Source organism: Balaenoptera musculus, chromosome 17, assembly GCF_009873245.2.
Source record: "Balaenoptera musculus isolate JJ_BM4_2016_0621 chromosome 17, mBalMus1.pri.v3, whole genome shotgun sequence".
Classification (NCBI taxonomy): Eukaryota; Metazoa; Chordata; class Mammalia; order Artiodactyla; family Balaenopteridae; genus Balaenoptera; species Balaenoptera musculus.
This window is the reverse complement of record NC_045801.1, coordinates 59,976,132-59,995,453: the sequence shown is the minus strand read 5'-3', so window position 1 is coordinate 59,995,453 and position 19,322 is coordinate 59,976,132. Positions and strand designations below refer to the sequence as shown.

At 37.6% G+C, this 19,322-nt stretch overlaps 1 protein-coding gene across 1 annotated transcript in view; it reads right to left on the bottom strand.

Annotated features, from left to right (window-relative positions):
• Nucleotides 1-206: 206 nt before the first annotated feature.
• Nucleotides 207-19,322, bottom strand: part of PEX2 (peroxisomal biogenesis factor 2) — a 35,411-nt gene continuing 16,295 nt past the window's right edge. Inside the window, exon 2 of the transcript XR_005017105.1 lies at nt 207-704. The gene's annotated coding sequence lies outside the window, so the exon portion shown is untranslated. The remainder of the gene's footprint in view (nt 705-19,322) is intronic.

Sequence of the window (19,322 nt, the reverse complement as noted above, 5' to 3'; positions counted from 1 at the left end):
CATTTTTTTTAAATGAAATGGGGTGAATATCCATTGCAGAATATACAGTTTGTTCCCTATAATCTTAGGTTCTGTAGGGTTGACAAAATTAAAATGATTGACCTCTTGGTCAATTAAAATTTAAATCTAGACAATTTAAATCTAGAAAGGGTCTAGAAAAGACTTGGTCTTAGCCCTGGAGCTTAGTCCAGCTCATATGGTAGTCTTGAAAATTGCTCAAGAAAAAGAAAGAAAGAAAGAAAAAAAACTACCTCTTTGCACCTTTTATGATTTCATAGCAAAGATAATTTTCAATCCATCCTGTTTCCATTCTAGTCCTACATGCCCCACTGGTCTGGGAAAAGTTTTCCTGACAGAGGGGTGAAAACAAAAGGGAATTTGCCTGCATTTTGCTGATGTGCAGGCAAGATCTTTCCCAGAATATCCTTTTGGCAAAAGCAGATCTTTCAATTTACATAAAAGTGACTGTGTTTTTCCTTTTACTTGTACCCTTTTGATTTACATTCTTCCTTATTGACTCACTTCTTCCTGGCGTGTTAAAAATCACTCCTCAAATTCTAGAATGACTAAGTGGACTTTCTGGCTCTTCTTCAGGCAATGCTTCTTCATGACCACACTCTCTTTCTAATTCCAGCCGTTTCACCCCCATGACTGGCCTGAAGAATGGGGCTCATTCTGGGGTGGTCCCTATGCACCTCTTCTCTCTGCAAGCGGGGAAAGTAAAAACATATTTATGGCACAAGACCCTGTATGGTATTTTAGTGCCTAAAATATTTTAAAATAGTATTATTTTTATAAAAAAAGCAAATGTATTAAAGTTTTGGTATACAAGATAGTAAAATGTCAATTTTTAAGAATAATGAATAAGGAAGGTTTGAGGAAGACTTAGAAACAAAATAAATTCAGTAAATTTTTTGTTTTTTAAACTGATAAAGGAAAGCAGAAAGTAATAATAAAAGGATCATAGGTTTGGGAACTAGATAGAGCTACCTTTGATGTGAACTCAAATTTTGTAACATATTAACTCTGTGACCTTGGACTTAATATTTAACCTTTCTGAGGTTCAGGTTTATGTCTTCTGTTGTTCCCATCTGTAAATGGGGATGGTGACACCTACTCCATTCAAGGCAGTTGTTGTAAGGATTCAAACACAGTAATTCCTAACACATTGCCATCCTGTATGCTTGTTGAGGGTGAGAATGGTGTCTTCTCATTTTGTTTTTCCCATGCTAAAGATAGCAGCCCTCTGGTAGACACACAAAAGATGTACATTGAATGGCTGAACAAGGGCAGCAATGTGAATAATCCAGAATAACAGATCATTGGAATGAATGTATTCCTCGTGGGGAAACTTACCTGTGGCTTTCCAAGGAATGAGATTTACATGATTCATGGATAGCCAATATTTGCAATTAGATTGCATTCCATGGGAACACATAGGTTGAGCAGAAAGCTACCCAAGACCTTGCTGAACAATTAAGGGACAACTGGCCTGGGACTAAAAACCCTTATAAAAATAAATAGAAGTCAATAACAATGCCAGTCCCTTTATATGCATTCTTTTCTTTTTTTAAGCACTAGGATCAATGGATCTAGGCTGTCATCCATTTACTATCATGCTGCATTGGGAACTTATCTTAGACCATGGAACTCTTCTTTTGGAATATCCAAAGACAGGGAGTATATTTGGTAGGGCAGTTTGGTAATTTGGGGGTTTTGATTTTTTTCTCTATGAAATCCCTGATCCCAGAGTCTGGAGAAACCCAAAAGCTAGAATTGAGCAAAGATTAATTGGAATGCTGGTTTCAATTTATTCTGTCTCATTCCCACTGTTCTTACAACAGGTTATTAACTTATTTGGAACTCTGTAGTGAGAACATCTTTGAGCTAAAACTTGAGATCTTTTTTTAAGAAATAAAGATGGTAACTAAGAGTAAGAAAAATAACATTACCAGTGATCAGGAAAAGACTTATCTTGAAAATAATATTATAGATTATTACTAGTATTATTTTTAATGTACTTTTACAGCCAATATGTCTTGCATTCAACCAAAAATGACTCATAAATATTTTAAGGCCATATGGTTTGAGGAGAGTCAATCAAATTTAAACAAAGCACTTGTTTTAAAATGGCATATATAAATATTCAGCTAAAAGAACGAGCTTCCTTTAGCCTTAGAATAGCATCATGCTTTCTTTAGTGAAGCCAGTTGCACCAGGGAGTGAATATGAATCACTCTTAATTTCATTAGTCTATTTATATTACTGCTCATTATCTGAATCATCAAAATATGATGATGATCAAGCTTTTAAGGAGCGTGATTTTTCTTCTTTGTTTTGCAATAGTTCAAGAAATTCATATCGTATCTTACTTGTGAGTGCCTACTATGAGTGGGAAAAATAATTAAAGACTTGTGGATGGCAAAACATTTCTGTACCTGATGGCATAAACCCCATGGATTTAAGTGATTTAAAGGCTTAGCTTGTTATTTTGTAGCGATAAAAATGATGAAGAAGAGAACTGGATTATAGTTTTTAACAGAAAACAAAATAAACTTGTTTATATCTAATTAAATTGATTCATTAGCTATGTTATAATGACTAACGCACTAAGGAAAGCATTGTTAAATAATTAAATACAGAGGCAGTCAATATTACAATATTGCATTGTTTTAATCAAAGTGTCAGCTCCAATAATGTAGATGGCCCTGGGTTGTGGACCTAGGACAAATAAAGCTGAAAGGATTTAAGGGACAGAGATGGTGGAAAAGCAGAGAAGTAAATAATAAAGAGATGGTTCAGTGCTCAGGGCTGAGCTAGTGTTCTGGTACCAGGTCCAAAAATTTGGCAAGATAGGAGGAAAGGGAAGAGCGGAGGCTTATAACTTTTATTATTAAAAGAAAATGTTCCTTGGAGATCGACATCCATTCATTGAAATCTTAGTTCCACTGATTGCTTACAGCCTGACCTCAGGGTCATATCAGAGCTAGTTTTCTCATTTGCAAAAGGAGATAACGCTTGCCTCTGATGGTGGTTTCATGTGTTCCCACCATTAGGGGTTATCTTTGGACTGATCTCTCTTCTCCAGGAACTTACATTTGAGTAGATGACAGAATGTGTACTCTAGTAACCACAGTAGAGTGTGATGGATACAGTGTGTCTGCAAAGTCCTCAAATGACAGAAAGATTGCTCGGACAGGTGAGAGCAACCTGCACAGAGAAGGAGACATTTAATGCTATATATCATTACTGATTACCCAAGGTAGGCATTTGTCTTAGTCTGCTTGGGCTGCCACAATAAAACACCATCATTGGGTGGCTTAAACAATAGAAATTTATTTTCTTACGGTTCTGGAGGCTAGAAGTTCGAGATCAGGGTGCCAGCATGGTCGGGTTCTGGTGAAAGCTTCTCTTTTTGGCTGACAGACCCACTGCCTACTCCCTTTGTGTTCATGTGGTCTTGTTCGTGCTGAAAGAGAGAACTGTCTGCCATCTCTTCCTCTTCTCATAAGGTCACCAGTCCTATAGGATTGGGGCTCCACCTTTATGACTTCATTTAACCTTAATTTCTTCCTAAAATCTCTATCTCCAAATAAGGTCACATTGGAGGTTAGGACATCAGCATATGAATTGGGCTGGGGGTGGGTGCAGGAGGACACAATTCAGTCCACAGCAGTATCTAGTTAGAGGCAGGCGCCAAGGCTGTAAAGACTAAGGGATGATGGATACAGAATCCACACAGAGAGGCTGTGCAAAAGGAACTCGCAGGCAGGTAGTCTAGTCCACTAGCAATTCTTCACCAGAGTTGAAGTTCTTCACAATAGGGTAACAGTTTTTCTCAGATTAGGACGTTTTGCATATTTCCAACTTTTTAGGGCAAAAAGCAGTCTCTAATGTCAGGCTTCTGGTGTAGCTCAGTGGGAGCACATGACTTAAGAAATGATGCTGATATAGAAAGAGATGATGGAGAAAGGGGAAGAACCACTGTCCCCTCCATCTTTGATTCTTCCATGGGGCCGGATACACTAACAGATGTTCAATACATGTCAGTTTAATTAACTTGATAGGAAAATCCAAATACATAAAAACCAACTTGTGTTTTTGGCCCAGTGATAACAGAAAGTACCTTCTTTTCAGAAAAAGAAAAGAAAATTGCTGCCTAATATTCCAGGAAAGGTGAGGTATTTGTTAAAATATCTGAAGTACAATGCGTATTCTACAGAAGCTCATCCATACTGAACTCAGTGAAGAGTGGGTGTAAATAGAGTGGGTGTAAATGTCCTTTCCACTGTCTCTTCTGTGTGCACAGGAGGACTACGTTGTGCCCCGCTCCTTCAAGTTTGATTGGGATCATGTGACCCAGGGCTGGCCCATGGGATGTGGGCAGCTGTGATGCAAGCTGCTTCCAGGCCTAGAACTTAAATATTCCTTGTGTGGCCCTCAACCTCTCTCTTCAGGGTTGGTTACACCCTGACTTGGAGACCACATGTTGTACATTGTGAAGCTGTTAGATAGAGGAGACTCACCTAACCTGAACTGGCTTTATAACAGTGAGAAGGAAATGTTTTATTGTGTTAAAGCTACTTAGATATCAAATATAGGTTAGCTTATCCTGACTAATACATTACCCTTCCCATGTGTGAGGAAATGTGTTTTCTGTTCTGCTTAGTTCTATTTTATGTTAGTTTTCAAAAATGCTGGTCCCAACCAATTAAACTGACTTAATGACCCCTACTGGGTCCTGATATGTAGTTTGAAAAACACCCTTCTAAAGACTACTAGCGTTCAGATAAGGCAATGCGATGCTCACCATTAAAACAAGTGGATTGAATCACATTCTTAAAGACTTTGGCCTAATGGTTCAGACTGATCACAATTAGATGGTTTCATTGTCTTCTTAGGTAGCTAAAATCCTACCCCAGTCTTCTCATCGATTGCTAACAATGGGAACCAACTCTAGAGATGTGCATTTTCCAAAATGAGGCAAATCCTATTAAAACATCATAAATATTAATGACACACTCCATAGAAAGGACAAAGGAAATAAGATATGAATTTTGAAATGATTTTGTGGTTTTTTTTCTTCTTGATCTGTGATGGCTCAGACTGCCTTCTTGGGTTTCATTTTCATGCACCATCTTCAATCTAGGATTCCCAAACTTTTACTCATATCTATGGCTTCCTGGAGCAGTCTGCCTGTGGGACATCCCCAGGAGTTGTTACAAGGCCAACTGCTCTTCCTCCTTGAGGCTTAAATCCTCTGGGATAAACGTGAAGCCAGTTAGGTGTTGACTTTTTAATTTACTCCAATAATTAAGCTCTAAGAAAAGTTGTCCATTCACTGGGGAGCCAAACCTTTTCTCCCTGTGCTCATGGCATCCCCAACCATGAAACTGTTCCGTGAAACTTTGTTCTCCAACAGAAGAATGTTGTCAGGGTAGCACCCTCACCCCCTTTTGTTTGTTTTTGTTTCTTTGTTTAAAGTAATATGTTGGTCAAGCAAGACAGTAGTGGGCTTGGAGACAGCAGATCTCTATCACTTCTGAAAAATGTAGGAAGTCTGGATACCCTGGTGTATCCTAGGCTTAGATCTGACTCAGCTCACCCTCCTATCTGTGGGTTTCAAATGATTTTAAACCTTAAGGAGATTTTTTGGTCTATCCTATCTCTACCTGAACTGTTAGGAAAGTTTGATGACAAGGAGCCAAGTAAGCTTTCTGCTCATAAGAACTTTTATTTAAAAATATTTTTTCATTAGACCATCTTAATATTCCAACATAACACACGAGGAGCAAATTTAAAACAGATTCTGACCTAACTTCTTCACAGGTTAAAATCCTCTGATGTTACTTAGTTTGGAGGGAAAATGGTTAGACAATGTTTTCGCCAACATAGTTAAAAGCATGTGGTCACAGCCTTATGTGAAGATTCCACATTCTGTGGATTTGTAGACTACAAATAGAAATGTAAGAAAGTACATAAAAATCACAAAGTGCTAGATAACAAGCAAAGGTACAAATAATTAATACTCAACTATGGTGTTGCCATTTACAACAAGACAGAGTCTACAGAGAGTAAAAGTGACACATGTATGTCGGACATTTAAAAACAGAAAGACAGAAATCATGGTAAAATTTAAAGTGCCATTCTGAGAGGATTTATTTTAGTTACCATAAATTAATCCCTACTACTAGTTCCTTTATGGATTATGAAGAGTGATTATTGTTTAAGGTCACTGATAACTGGGATGAACTAGAAATAAAGATAATTAGGTTAGTATAGCCATGATGATTGTTGACATTTGGAAAGAAGTAGAAAGCACGAGTTATAAAGCAGTGGGAATCATCTGAATCACACAGCCATAGATGTCCATGATATTTCCATTATGGAGAGCCAACTGGGGACAGAAAGATTTCAAAGATTTTGAAACCTGTGCCAAATGAATTAGATATTCTTCCATTTACATAAATAGAAAACCATCAAAAAACGCGTTAAAGCAGGATAAGGCCCTATTAATTTGAAATTTAGATAGCAAGCCTCACGGTAAAATATTGGATGGCTGGACTAGTTACTGTAAGTCAGAGGTAGCAACCTAAACTTAGGCAGGAAAAGTAGAAATGGAGAGCCGTGGGTAGAAAGGATGTACAAGGTAATGCAAATGTAGAAGTACCAGGACTAGGCAACCAACTGAGTGTGAAAGTGAAGGAGAAGTGGAAATTAAGAAACGAGCCCAAGATTCCTTTCATGGTGACTGGGTAGATGGCGATACAATTAAAAGAACATAGCAAACAGATATACACTACTATGTATAAAATAGGTAAACAACTAGGACCTACTGTATAGCACAGGGAACTCTACTCAATACTCTGTAATAACCTATAATGGAAAAGAATCTGAAAAAGTATATATATATATACATATATATATATATATATATATATATAAAACTTTGAATCACTTTGTTGTACACATGAAACATTGTAAATCAACTATACTTCAATTAGTAAAAGAAAGAACATAGTAAAGAAGTGGGTTTGGGGATAATGATGATCAGTTCAGTTTTGAACCGGTTGAGTTAAAATTTCAGGTTAAACCAAATTTACGATGGTCTTTGAAAACCAGGTCAAAGAATTCAACTTTGATACAGTAATTAGACAAGCTCTACTGAAGACCTAAATTGTGGAATAATAAAAATTGTATTAAAGTATACTTTATTGTATATCCCGATACAACTTTTAAGAAAAACACAGATTAAGAAAAATCCATCTTTGAGAAGCTGCTGATGTAGGCATGGTGATAGCAATAGAAAAATTTAGGAAGGAACCACAGAGGGGAGATTTGACATCATGTCATGTAAGGAGCACAGATTCCCTGACATATACAACATCGGTGCCTGAATAAGGTCACTTCTCCAGATAAAGTAAGTCCTGCAGGTGGAAAGTTTGGCAAGGGGACTTAATGGGGGGTGAGTGCCTTCATGAAAATTATAAAAGACATCGTCTCCTGTGGTTGTCTACAGCCCCATATTGGAGCTCAACACCTAGCATGGAGAGTGTGGCCTGAATTTCAGCTCCCACTCACCCTTTTGACCCAATTTCCCTTTGTAGTGTGTGTGCTGGTGGCAGAGGGAGGGTAAGCCTAGATAAGAGAAAAGGAAGGGAGCCATGCTTTGTTTTTACTTTAAGTAGATAAAAGACTCTCTTGGGGAAGGAAGATTAGACTTTTTCAAAGGGCTTTACTGGGCAGAATTATGACCAGCAGATAACTATTTCAAAATGGCAGGTAAATGTTTTAAGTAAATAAAACTGCTCAAAAGCATGACTGACTTTCTTGGGAGACAGTGAACTCAGTCATTGGAAGTAATAAAATGGACTCTGGATACTTAATTGATAAATATTTTACAGAGGAATTCTTCAAGAAAATTCTTTCAAGCCTGTGATTTGATGATTACTTGAGTGTTATGACCAATAAATCTGTGACCACAGAGGAGAGCTGACTGGCTGGAATGGAGGAGAGAGAACTTGGGTTGGCTCTTGTAAGAAGAATATTTTCTCAAATACAAAGATTTGGGGAAAAAATAGAAGAGCCCCCTCCCCGCTCCCACTTACCTTTTAATATTTACATAGCTGTATAATGTTTGCTACAGTTGACTATGATTTAACAGAGCAGCTTTGTCCTAAAAGTCCTACTTGGATTGATAGATTATTCTAGTAGAAGTTGATATGGATGAAATCTTGATTTGACTTTGGCCAGATTATGTGTCTGCATTCCCCAGATTTTCTAATGTAGGTAATTGGATAACTAGTGTTTGTTGGTTTCTGTTTCTGCATTCAATTGCTTTGACTTGGTATACTTCACATCTAGGACATCCACTTTATTTCAAAAGGGGGGTCTTCAGTAAGACCCAGATGTAAATAAGTGTACAGGTATCAAGTATCTGTATTTAACTGAAGTAAGAAAGTAAGAATAATAAATATCAAAAACCTTGTTTTCATTGAATATTAAATTAATTGACCAACAAATTTAAGGAAAAGAAACTTATTTTCGAAAAAAATTGTAAGCTTATAAAATTGAGTGTTTTTCAGACTTCAGCAGTGAAGAAAGTTGAAAGAAAATGGAGAAAGGAAAACAGCTCACTAAGAAGGAAGAAGAGGAACCTGAACCAGCAGGTTAGTTTCACAGTTCATGTTGTTTCTGTCTTTTCAAAGGATAAATAGAAGGTCAGGAAGATAAAAATCCAGTTTCCTGGTTCAGGGGGTTCCTGCACATCTCGCAACATAGTCTACCTTCCAATTCACAGCTCTCATTGGAGATTAGAAACAGGTTCTAACAGATCAGTGTACCTAAGAGTTAATAGTTTTAATAAAGTAGAACATTGGGTCTACCAATTATGTAAACCAATACCTATTTATAGTGACAGCAGTGTAATCAGAATTGTCAGAAATGGAGGAAAATAAACTTTTTTTTTTTGGAAAATAAACTTTTAAAAGATCAGAGGTACTCAGCGAAACAAATAACTTATCACTTAAAAAAATGTATTCTCATTTAATTTATGGGAAATCCATTCATCAAGATGAAAACAATAAGCAGCAGCAGTGACCACCACCCAGTGCCTTTAAAAAAAAAATCAGTTGTTGTCAGCTTGATCTAACAAGCTAGCTAACTAAAATATTATTTCAATTTAAGTAGCTTTAGTAAGTGACCAGAAATGTGCATCTTTATGATAAACCAACTATTATTGGATTTAGCATACTATCATTGCTACTTAATTGAAAGTATTTTATGTCAAAGTGGAGAAGAAAAATTTAAATAATATTTACTCTGTCTCATGTGGCAACCTTTCATAGTCTATTGCCATTTGGCATGAGCATAGTCTAAAACCAGGTTCAGTATTGTAAGGTACTATTGTATCAGTTATCTATTGCTGCATAACAAATTACCATTTGAAGATGGGGCCTTGTTTGCTAGCTCCCATTGCTGCAAATGTTTGAGGTATCAAAATGGTGCTGACTCTTTAAGTAGTCATTGCATCAGACCATTGCTATGTTCTCTGTAAAGACCAGAAGAAGGCCTCTCTCTCCACTCTGACCAGGTTTTGTCCTTCAGGCCCCAGAGCAACACTGTTTATGTCTGTGCCTGACAAGGATCTTCCAAAGGACATCTCCTTTATCTTCTGTTGGCAGCCCCTCCATCACAGGGTGTGTTGGTTAATTTTATGTGTCAACTTGGCTGGCACCATGGTGCCCAGATATTTGGTCAAACATTACCCTGGTGTTTCTATGAAGCTGTTTTGGATGAGATTAACATTTAAATGGGCAGACTCTGAGTAAAGCAGACTGCCCTTCCTAATGTGGGTGGGCCTCATCCGGTCTGTTGAAGGCGTGAATAGAACTAAAAGATCAGCCTACCCACAGCAAGACAGAATTCTCCAGCCTGCTGGCCTTCAAATCAGCAGCATCGGCTATCCTGGGTCAATAGCATGCCTGTGTACTCTGCAGGTTTTGAATTTTCTAACCTCTATGACTGTGAAAGCCAATTCTTTATAATAAATCTCTTCATATATATAAAAATACATATTTATGTCTATATCCTATTTATGTATACACATCCTATTTGTTCTGTTTCTCTGCATAACCTTGACTAATACAAGGGTCATATTTATTTAATGTGGGTGGGCAGGACACTATGCCAGTCTCTCCTTCCAGTCTTGGCACCAGAGTATAAATCCTCTCCCTCCTCTTCTTGGTCTTAGTCAAAACTCCTCAAGTGACTTGATATGCACATCTCTAAAGTTTATTCCATTTTGGGCTGCTTTCCTAGGATAGATTCTGAGAAGTGGAATTCTTTGGTCAAAAGCTATGAGTTATTTAAGGCTCTTCATTCATACTGGCAAATTGCTTTCCTCAAATATATCATTATTTGGGCCTTCATCAATAATGAATAGTCACATCTGTATAGCATATTGTTATTCTAATTAGCATTTCTTTGAATGCTGGCCAAGATGAACATATTTTTATGTTTTTTAGCCATTATTATTTCCTTTTATGAGAATTGTCTTTTCATGTCTTTTTATTCATTCTTTTAAGGATGAGGTTCAAGGACATTAACCCTTTATTTCATATAATTTGAAAATATTTTTCTCATTTTGTTGCTTGCCTTTACATTTTTATGAATTTCTTTTCTTTCTGTAAAAGAAATATATATTTATTGTAGAAAATTTGGAAAATGCAGAAAATCACATAGAAGGAAGTAAAAATTACTCCAATTCCCCTGGAGATAGCTATTACCAATATTTTTCTACAAATTCTTCTAGTCTTTTGTTGTGAATATAGATAAATATATATACACATAAATATTTCATTTTTAGGAAAATATTTCACATTTTGCATGTAAGATTTTCAGTTTTTACTCTAGAATATATAATAAACATCTTGCCATGTTATTAAATATTCTTTTATAGCATGATTTATTTGACCTATTTCCTGTTGGAAATTTTTGGTTGTCAGCAATTTTTACCATAGTAAATAGGAATGAACGTCCTGGTAAACAAATCTCTCCAACTATCAGTAGTATTAAATAATAGAATTATAATTTCTTGTGAAAAAGGAGACATATTTTAAAAGCTTCTGATACATATAACCAATCTTTTCTCCGAAACAATTTATACTCCTCAATAATATAAGAAAATGCTCATTTCTCTATACCCCTAACAATACTTGGTATGACTATTAAAAATAGCACCACTAGAAAATAACTTTGCCAATATGTAGGGTAAAATGAGCATCTCTGATATTTCACCTTTCCCTTGACATCCATTCTTCTATTCATTCCACTAATAATTAGTGAGTCCCACCACAGACCAGGCACAATGCTGACTTCTAAGAAAACCATAATACCCCCTCCTTTTCCTGAATCATTATCTTCATTTCCTGGGTCAGAAGAAATTCTTGGCATGGACTTTTTCTCTCAAGTATCTAAGTATCTCAAGGATACACTGTATCTCCCCTATTTCTCAATTATGGTACAGTTACTCAAATAGGACATTCTGACCAGTGTCTGCTCTATTTTGGCCAGTACTCTATAGGATAGTTCCCTCTGAGTAACTTTTTTTCTTTTTTTCCTGATACATTCCTGATTTTTGTTGAGATCCATGTAACACAGGAGATATGGACAAACCAGTTGAACAGTGAGCCTCTGGGAGAAATTGTGAAATAAAATTGAAAAGCCATTTCGTATTATAGAAAGAGGATAGATTTTGAGTAAGAAAGATCGTAGTTCTTACACCTGCACCGTAACTTTGGACAAATTACTTAGTTGCTGCTTTTGTGAAGTGTGGCTTGTATAATACTTTTCTCATTGAATAAAAAATTCTAGAAAAGTAGCCACAGAGCAGAGCTAAGAATTTTTGGTTTGTTTCGACCAAACTTTGTTACTTGGGCTGCCTCATTTCACTGATCTTATTTCTAGCTTTGCTGCCCGGTGTCTTCTGAGGAATCCTTAGCCTTCCCTGCTGGCACTGGAAGATGTGGATCTCCACTTGAGGTTATTAATGTGTGCTTTCTTCTCTAGACAACGCCTTATGTTATGAACCTATCTTCGCCCTGCTCATGTGCAAACCCCTGCTCCGACTGGACCCTGCTTTCCCCAGTGATAAATAGTTTTCAAGGAAACCTATGAGCTCCTTGTGGACAGAAATCATGCCCTGTGTTTTCTCTGTATTTGCATCCTCACTGCTTACCTTGCACAATGTCTGGCACCCTGCAGGTGCTTGATGATTATCTATTCAATGACTATTCATCTGAACTTGGTTGCTAAAGGCTCATGTGTTAAATCCCAGGGTAATTTTATTTTTCTCTTTCGAATGTCTTTCGTTTGTTTCACCTGAAGATCTCCTACATACTTGTCAAGACTGAACCCGAATGTCACCTTCCCTGGGAGGCCTTCCACAGGTCCCCGATGAAATAAATTACTCACTTCTCCATGCTCTGAAGCACTTTGTCTATTTACTCTCTTCATCTTCTCATTTGGTAGACTCTGATCTCCTATTTATCTTTGGATTTCTAGTGCTCAGTAGACAGAAGAAAGTGTTCGATAATTGTTTGTCTGAGTTGGATGGAGAGGAAGCCTATGTTTAATTGTTCCTATGACTTCCAATTTCAGATTGTATAAAGGAGAAGCCGATTTAAAACGTACTTGAAGGACAGTAAGTGAAAAGAGGCAATGTGCAATAATCGGGGAGCACAGGGGACGAGGAGATAAACCAGGTTTGATTGGTGGTTCTGTAGTTTATGGGTGTATGTATAGAGACCAACCTTCCCCTTTCTCTGGCTCCCTCTGGTCTCTGCCTGGTGCCAGCAGAAAAGCCACTAGAAGTGGCAGCACATTCCATATAATTTAGCAAATTAGAAATCATGCTCTAACTTTAGAGACATCCACTGATGCTAGAATTCCAGGCACCATGGCAGACTCATGGAAGATATTTATACTTTTCAAAACACACTTGGAAGCCCCTGCATGGAATTGTCCTGCTGAGACAAGTTCATGGGCCTTCCTTATGTAACTCATTAAAGGAAATATGTGGGTAACCAGAGCTGCAGTTGGAAGGCAGAGGGGTAAATAAGGACCAGCTTCAGAATCGAATTGGTTATCTTGAAAATCTGTCACTTCACCCTTGCAATACCTCATAACTTTGTGTTATTAGTAAATTTAATTATCATGCTTTTGATTCAACTTCTCAATCCAAAGACTGAGGTGTTTTTAAAAAGACTGGACTTTAATTTCCTAAGTTTTTTAGGAGATATTTAACCCTTTCCCTGTCAGCATTTCTGAGAAATTTTCATGTATCATATATGGCCTTAGACCATCACGGAATCTGCAGGCATTTTTTCCCTCTTAACTCCTTATTTTATACCTGAATGCCCATTTTCCATTTATCAACTTTTTGAAACACCAGACAAAACTGAACTCAAGTATTGGTAGAGGTAGTTTTCCCAAGGATCACTGTCAGAAGTTCCACTTTTAATAGAAAGCCTCTTACACTCCTTCACTGTGGGGCTGAAAAGAGAAAGTAAACATTATTGAGGAAAAAGGATTTAGTCTTGGAAAAATTTTGTTTCAGTATTTCTAGTTTGACCTTGGGAAAAGGAGTATATGTTATTGTTTGCAGACATCAAGTAATCTGTGGGTTTTGAATTTTCTACCAGTAATCTATCCATGTGTGGAAGCAACATACGTGGGAAAGGAAAGAAGACTGATTACTTAATTTTTTAAAAATAAAACTGATGAGACAGCAAATGATATTCAATCCTATTAAAGAGACTAAGCACAGACCTTAAAAAAAGAAAAAAATCCTTACATTCCTTGCATTGGGATTGTGTGATATTGTTCCACAATTCAGGGAGATTGGAAATTACAGGACATCTGCAATGAAATTGGTTTTCTGTGGGAAACTGATGAATCACTTACTGCCAATGACTAGAAGGAAAAGCACTTGTTTATGCCCTTATGTAATGAATTTTTATGAGGTGAAGTTTGCTGCTTATAAAAAATACACTTTAAGCTGCTGTAGATGTAAAATAATAGAATTCAGAATTCAGAGCAATGCATTACTGCAAAGACAGTCACTAGCAGAATATTATCTGCTTACAAAACACCAAAACAGGGCTATTACTTCTATAATGGAATTAAAAAAATCTCATCTACCCAGTTGTATTCTAGAAGAAAAAGTATTTAAAGAGACATAGCTGAAATTGACAGCTCCAAAATTGCATGTATTTTCAAAGAAAAGTTATTAATTCTCTATTGTGCTCCTGAATTCCAACTGTTTTCCCCTCAAAGCAAGAATACCACAGAACATTTTAAATTAAAAATGGCACACCTAAGATTCACCACAAAGACAAACTGGGGGTGCTGGCCTCTCTATGGTGTTATAGAAATGCATGTAGAAATCTTCTCACAATAATACCATTAGTTGCTCTGCTCGATGTTTGTTAAGGGGTTCACGATCAAACCCCAAACTCTCCTGCCTTCTTCAAACACTTACTGAGCACTTGTATTGTGCCAGTCACTGTTTTCGGCTGTAGTGTCACAAAACAATGAGCAAGATACAGTCTCTGTCTTCACTGAGCTCACAGTCTATTTTGCCATTTAAGAAAGAGAGTCATCCAATTGAAACTGAGGAATATTCTGGTAGCTTTGAGAAGGGGCACTAAGAAATACTGCACACAATACTGGATGGGGGTCCTTACTCTCAAAGAATTTCTTTGCCCTTTGTACTTGGTCTGGGGCTAAGCATTTTTAAAGCAAATAACCATACTTTTCATGAGTGGAAAACAATCGTGGTGTTTTATAGTTTTTGCTGATTAAAAAGGCACTCTTACAAATTGTTGGAGATTTGAAAGCATAGAGGCTGTCAGGAGAGGATGGTATTTCCTGAGTGCTTAGGGAATATGTTTACCAGGGAACCATCCCTGACACCTCACAGGACGGTAAAGCCTCTGGCTCCACTAATTCAGAACTCTGACTAGATAAAGTCTCAGCTGAAGTTCAAGCTTGCATTATGTCTTATTGGCAACCAAACCATAAAAATACCTCAGAAATGTCAGCATTTCTGTGTCCACATCTGGAAAGAATACAAACTCCTGGGTCAGAACCTGTGTCTTGACTCTTAGTTGAGGACATATGGTCATCTTACAGGCTTAGGTGAATTGATAATATATTTATGTCAATTGTTTTGATCTGGTGTACTAGTTCTAGATATTTTAAAGTAACTAAACTACATTCATTTACAAATACTGTACATGCATTTGTAAGTACCATACAAATACTTTTGGAAAAGGGAGTGGGGACTCTTTACCTTTTTGTTGCCTACATATTTCTAAGTGCTTGAAAAAAGTGTATATGCTATATGGAGTTAGAGATTTAATATGTAATTTATAAATGCATTAAATAATTCAGACTCTTTTAAGAGTTGTGGGTGGTTGTCCATAAAAAGGGCAGACTATTTATTGTAATGCAAAAATAGCTACTCTAAGGTTTTTAGGATCTTGTATCTCCTAAATTCACATAGTTAAAGGACTTGTTTACTAGCTGTGCACATGTTTACCTTTGAATTGAACTGAAACAAAATTGGCCAGGAGATTTTAAAGAAATAAGTAACTCGTTTTGGTGTAATTAAGAAGTATTGCATGCTCATTGTAGAAAATTGGGGAATACAGAAAAAGTATAAAGAAAAAATCAAAATTGAATTATTTATTGTAAGTTTATGTGCCTGTTTATCTCATAGTTGAGATCATATTGTACTTAATTTAATAACCTACTTCTTTCTTCATTTTAATATTATATTGTAAGCATGTTCTCATGTAATTAAAATTATTTATGTATATTATTGCATAAAATTTTTTTCTATGGTATTTATAACATTGCGTTAATTAAATAGCTCTACCATTTTATTTATTTCCCTTTTGTTGAACATTTGTGTTGTTTCACATCTTTATTATGAATAGTGCTATACTGAACATCATTTCAGTAAATCTATATCTAAAATCTTATCATTTCCTTGAAATATATTCTTAAGGTCAATGGATATAAACATGTCCACATCCATCTGATTTTAAAATCAGCTTTACTTCCATAGATTTTTTATTGGTTCTGGGATTTCAGCAAAGGCATGAACCAAACTTGTTAATGAGAAGAAGTTACTTTACTGCTAATGAGAAGGAAAGAGAACTACCTATTTAACACTGTACTCCCTGGCCTCAGAAGTGACTTGGTTTAACCTCATTTGACTTGTTTTAATTGCCAGAACAACAACTCAAGGCAGGATTCCATGAAGGCCCTTGTATAAAATGGTGCTTACTTTTTTTTTTTTTAAATGACATTTTAAAAACCATACACTTTTTCTTGAAAATATCGAGAGAAAATAAGACCTGGAAAATATCGAAAGAAAATTACAACCTGGAAACATAAAGGCCTATTCTGTCTTGTTACATAATGTACATACTCTTTGAAGGAAAAAAAAAAACATACATGTGAAATACTTGCCAAATTACTTGTGGTAATGAGTACAAATGTACACTACACACTAATTTTGGCTGCAGAGAACCCTGGAACATCAGTCCTATAGACAATATGGCCTTTTGGTTTGGCTAAAAAGTCTGTTTGGAATTGTTCTGTTGCTGAAAACATCTTTTCTTAATAGAGTAACACTTCACTTACTGAGCGCTGTTAGGAAAAACAGCTTCCAAAGGAATCAAGTTTTTGCCTTTGAGTGCCAACACATTTTGAAGGCTTCCTCAAATACAGCAATGTTAATGTCACTGCCTCCTTAACCAGATGATACAGCTTGTAAAGTACTTTTATTGATGATCCGAGGTCATTTTTTTAAGCCACAATTACTATTCAGTTATTCTCCAGAGTCTGTGTGTCCCTATTGTAAATGTTACCAGATTAGAGTTTTTAAATTCTTTTTTTCCATTGATACCAGGTTTTCTATTATTCCTTGTTAGTATAAACATGCTTGCTTTTTACCAGTGTTCTCCATCTCTCGTCTGTTATTTTTCATCTGTTGGTGAAAGTTCATTAGAAATCTATTCAAAATAAAGCAGCCCCTAAATGGGAACTCAAAGAACTATGCCATGGGTAGAGCTTTGGTGCATGAAATCTATGAAAACCTGTTTGAACTTCTCAAGGCTTTGCTGGCTGTGGCCATTTCAGATAGTGATGCCGTTAACGTACCACAAACTTAATAGAATTCATAAGAATCGTGGCTTGTATCGACTGATTATTTGCTGTAGCCTTTGAACTGGTTTTCTTGCTTTTACTCATAACTCTTCACACATTAGTCATTGTGATCCTTTAAAAGAATGTAAGTTTGATGTCATTTCTCTGTTTAAAACCTTCTGGTGGTTTCCTCATCCTTAGAATAAATTCGGGTATCTTTTCACCCTGGCCTGCAAGGGCCAGCCCCGGATCCCCTTATCTCACTGCCTCATTTCCCACCTCTCTTGCTCGCTCTGATTTCTTGCTGTTCTTTGAACAGGCGATGGACGCTCACCTGAGACCTTGGGCACTTGCCATTTTCTTATCCTGGCACCCCTTCTCTGCTTGGCTCTCTCCCTCTTTTCATTCAGATCTCTTCAAATTTCAGCTCCTCAGAGAGGACTTCCAGGAGCATGTAATTCAATACAGCATCTCTTGTCACTCTCCATTCCCTTAGCCTGTTTTATTTTCTTCAGAGAACTTCTAACATCTGAAATGATCTTACAACATGTGTTTATTGTCTATCACCCCTCCAAGAATGTAAACTCCATGAAAGCCAGGGGTTTTGTTTTATTCATGAACACATCTCTGAGTACAGAATAATGCCTGTAGGGGCTCAAGAGATAATTTTTGAAAGAATGATATGTTATTTAATTCCCAATACAGTCCTAAGAGGTTGACATTACTGAATGCCCATTTCATAGACTGAGCAAACTGAAACTCAGAGAAGTTAAATAAACCTGTCCACACCCCATAGCCGCTAAGTACTGAAGGCGGGGGAGCTGGGAACAAGGGAGCGGGTCATGCCTTGTGTTCGCTTGGAGGGATGTATTTTAGATACGATCACTGAAGCCACTTGGATACACTAAATACACAAGTAGCAAACCTGACTTGAGAACAAGTTGCACGGGAGAGAAAAGAAAAATATTAGTGTGGAAGTTCTTATTTTCTCAAAGGGGTACACTCAGGTTGAACGTTAGGTTCTGGATGCTGAAGTGGAAACACAGGATGTGGCTAAATACGACCCAGTTGTCGTGAACTTTGGGCCCTGAGGCCGCTGGGGAGTGGGAACGCAAGCGCCAGGGTTCAAGCAAGTCTCCTGGCAGCCACAGGGCAGCAGGGACTGATGGAGTCCGAGGCTGTCACAGCAGCCTGGCCAGCAGGCCTGCGTCTCTGGGGGGAGGTGAAGTTCCCTGAGGCAGCACTAAGGGTACACGTCACCCACTGATGAGAAGGTGAATGCCAGCTGCCCTTAGTGTGCTCTGTGCCAAATATCCTTAAAAGCAGGGAAAACAAAAGAAGGGAAACTATAAAGAAAAAAGACAGAGAGACGGGAGCGGTTGTGACACCCACTGGGGTAGCCACCCGGCTCCTCCTTTGAGGATGGCCCTGCGGCCTCACTGTGGTGGGTCAGGTCCGCAGGCTGCCTCAGCCCTCGGTTCCTTCAGGGTCCGCCCTGGGTGCAGTGCTGCCAGGCCTGAGGCTGTGCCCTCCCCGGAGCGGCCACATCCAGGGTCTGAGAGGTGGAGGTCAAAGGCCTGACTACTCTGGCCCCGCCTAGGACATCCTGAAAGACAAAACGCTCCAGAGATCTCCTCAGGGTTGGCCGAGGCTGGCAGGCCTGGCTTACAGTTCTGTTTCCTCTGCTATTCCTGCTTCTTCACCATTTCCTTTCACAGGCGTGGATCCCTAATGAATATCTTGTATTGATACTTCTAACCCTTTTTGACATCTGCTTCTGCAGAACCCGACCTGTGACGTTAGGTTTCATCACTGGCTAAAGAGATGTCTCTTGGTACACTGGAACCAAGAGGCAGCCTCTGGCTATCCAACGATGAGCAGAACAGCCACAGTCTCTGACCTCATGGGGGGTTATCACTTAGTGGGGGTGGCAGATGTGAAATGAAAAAAGGAAAAAAAAAATTGTACTAAGTGCCATTAGGGTCTGTAGAGAAGAAGAAAACCCCATAATATTGACAACTGTTAGTTAGCATAGGTGTATTGTGTTTTCACGTTAAAATTATGACAACGTGGGCACCTACTCAGAATTCGCTATCAAAATA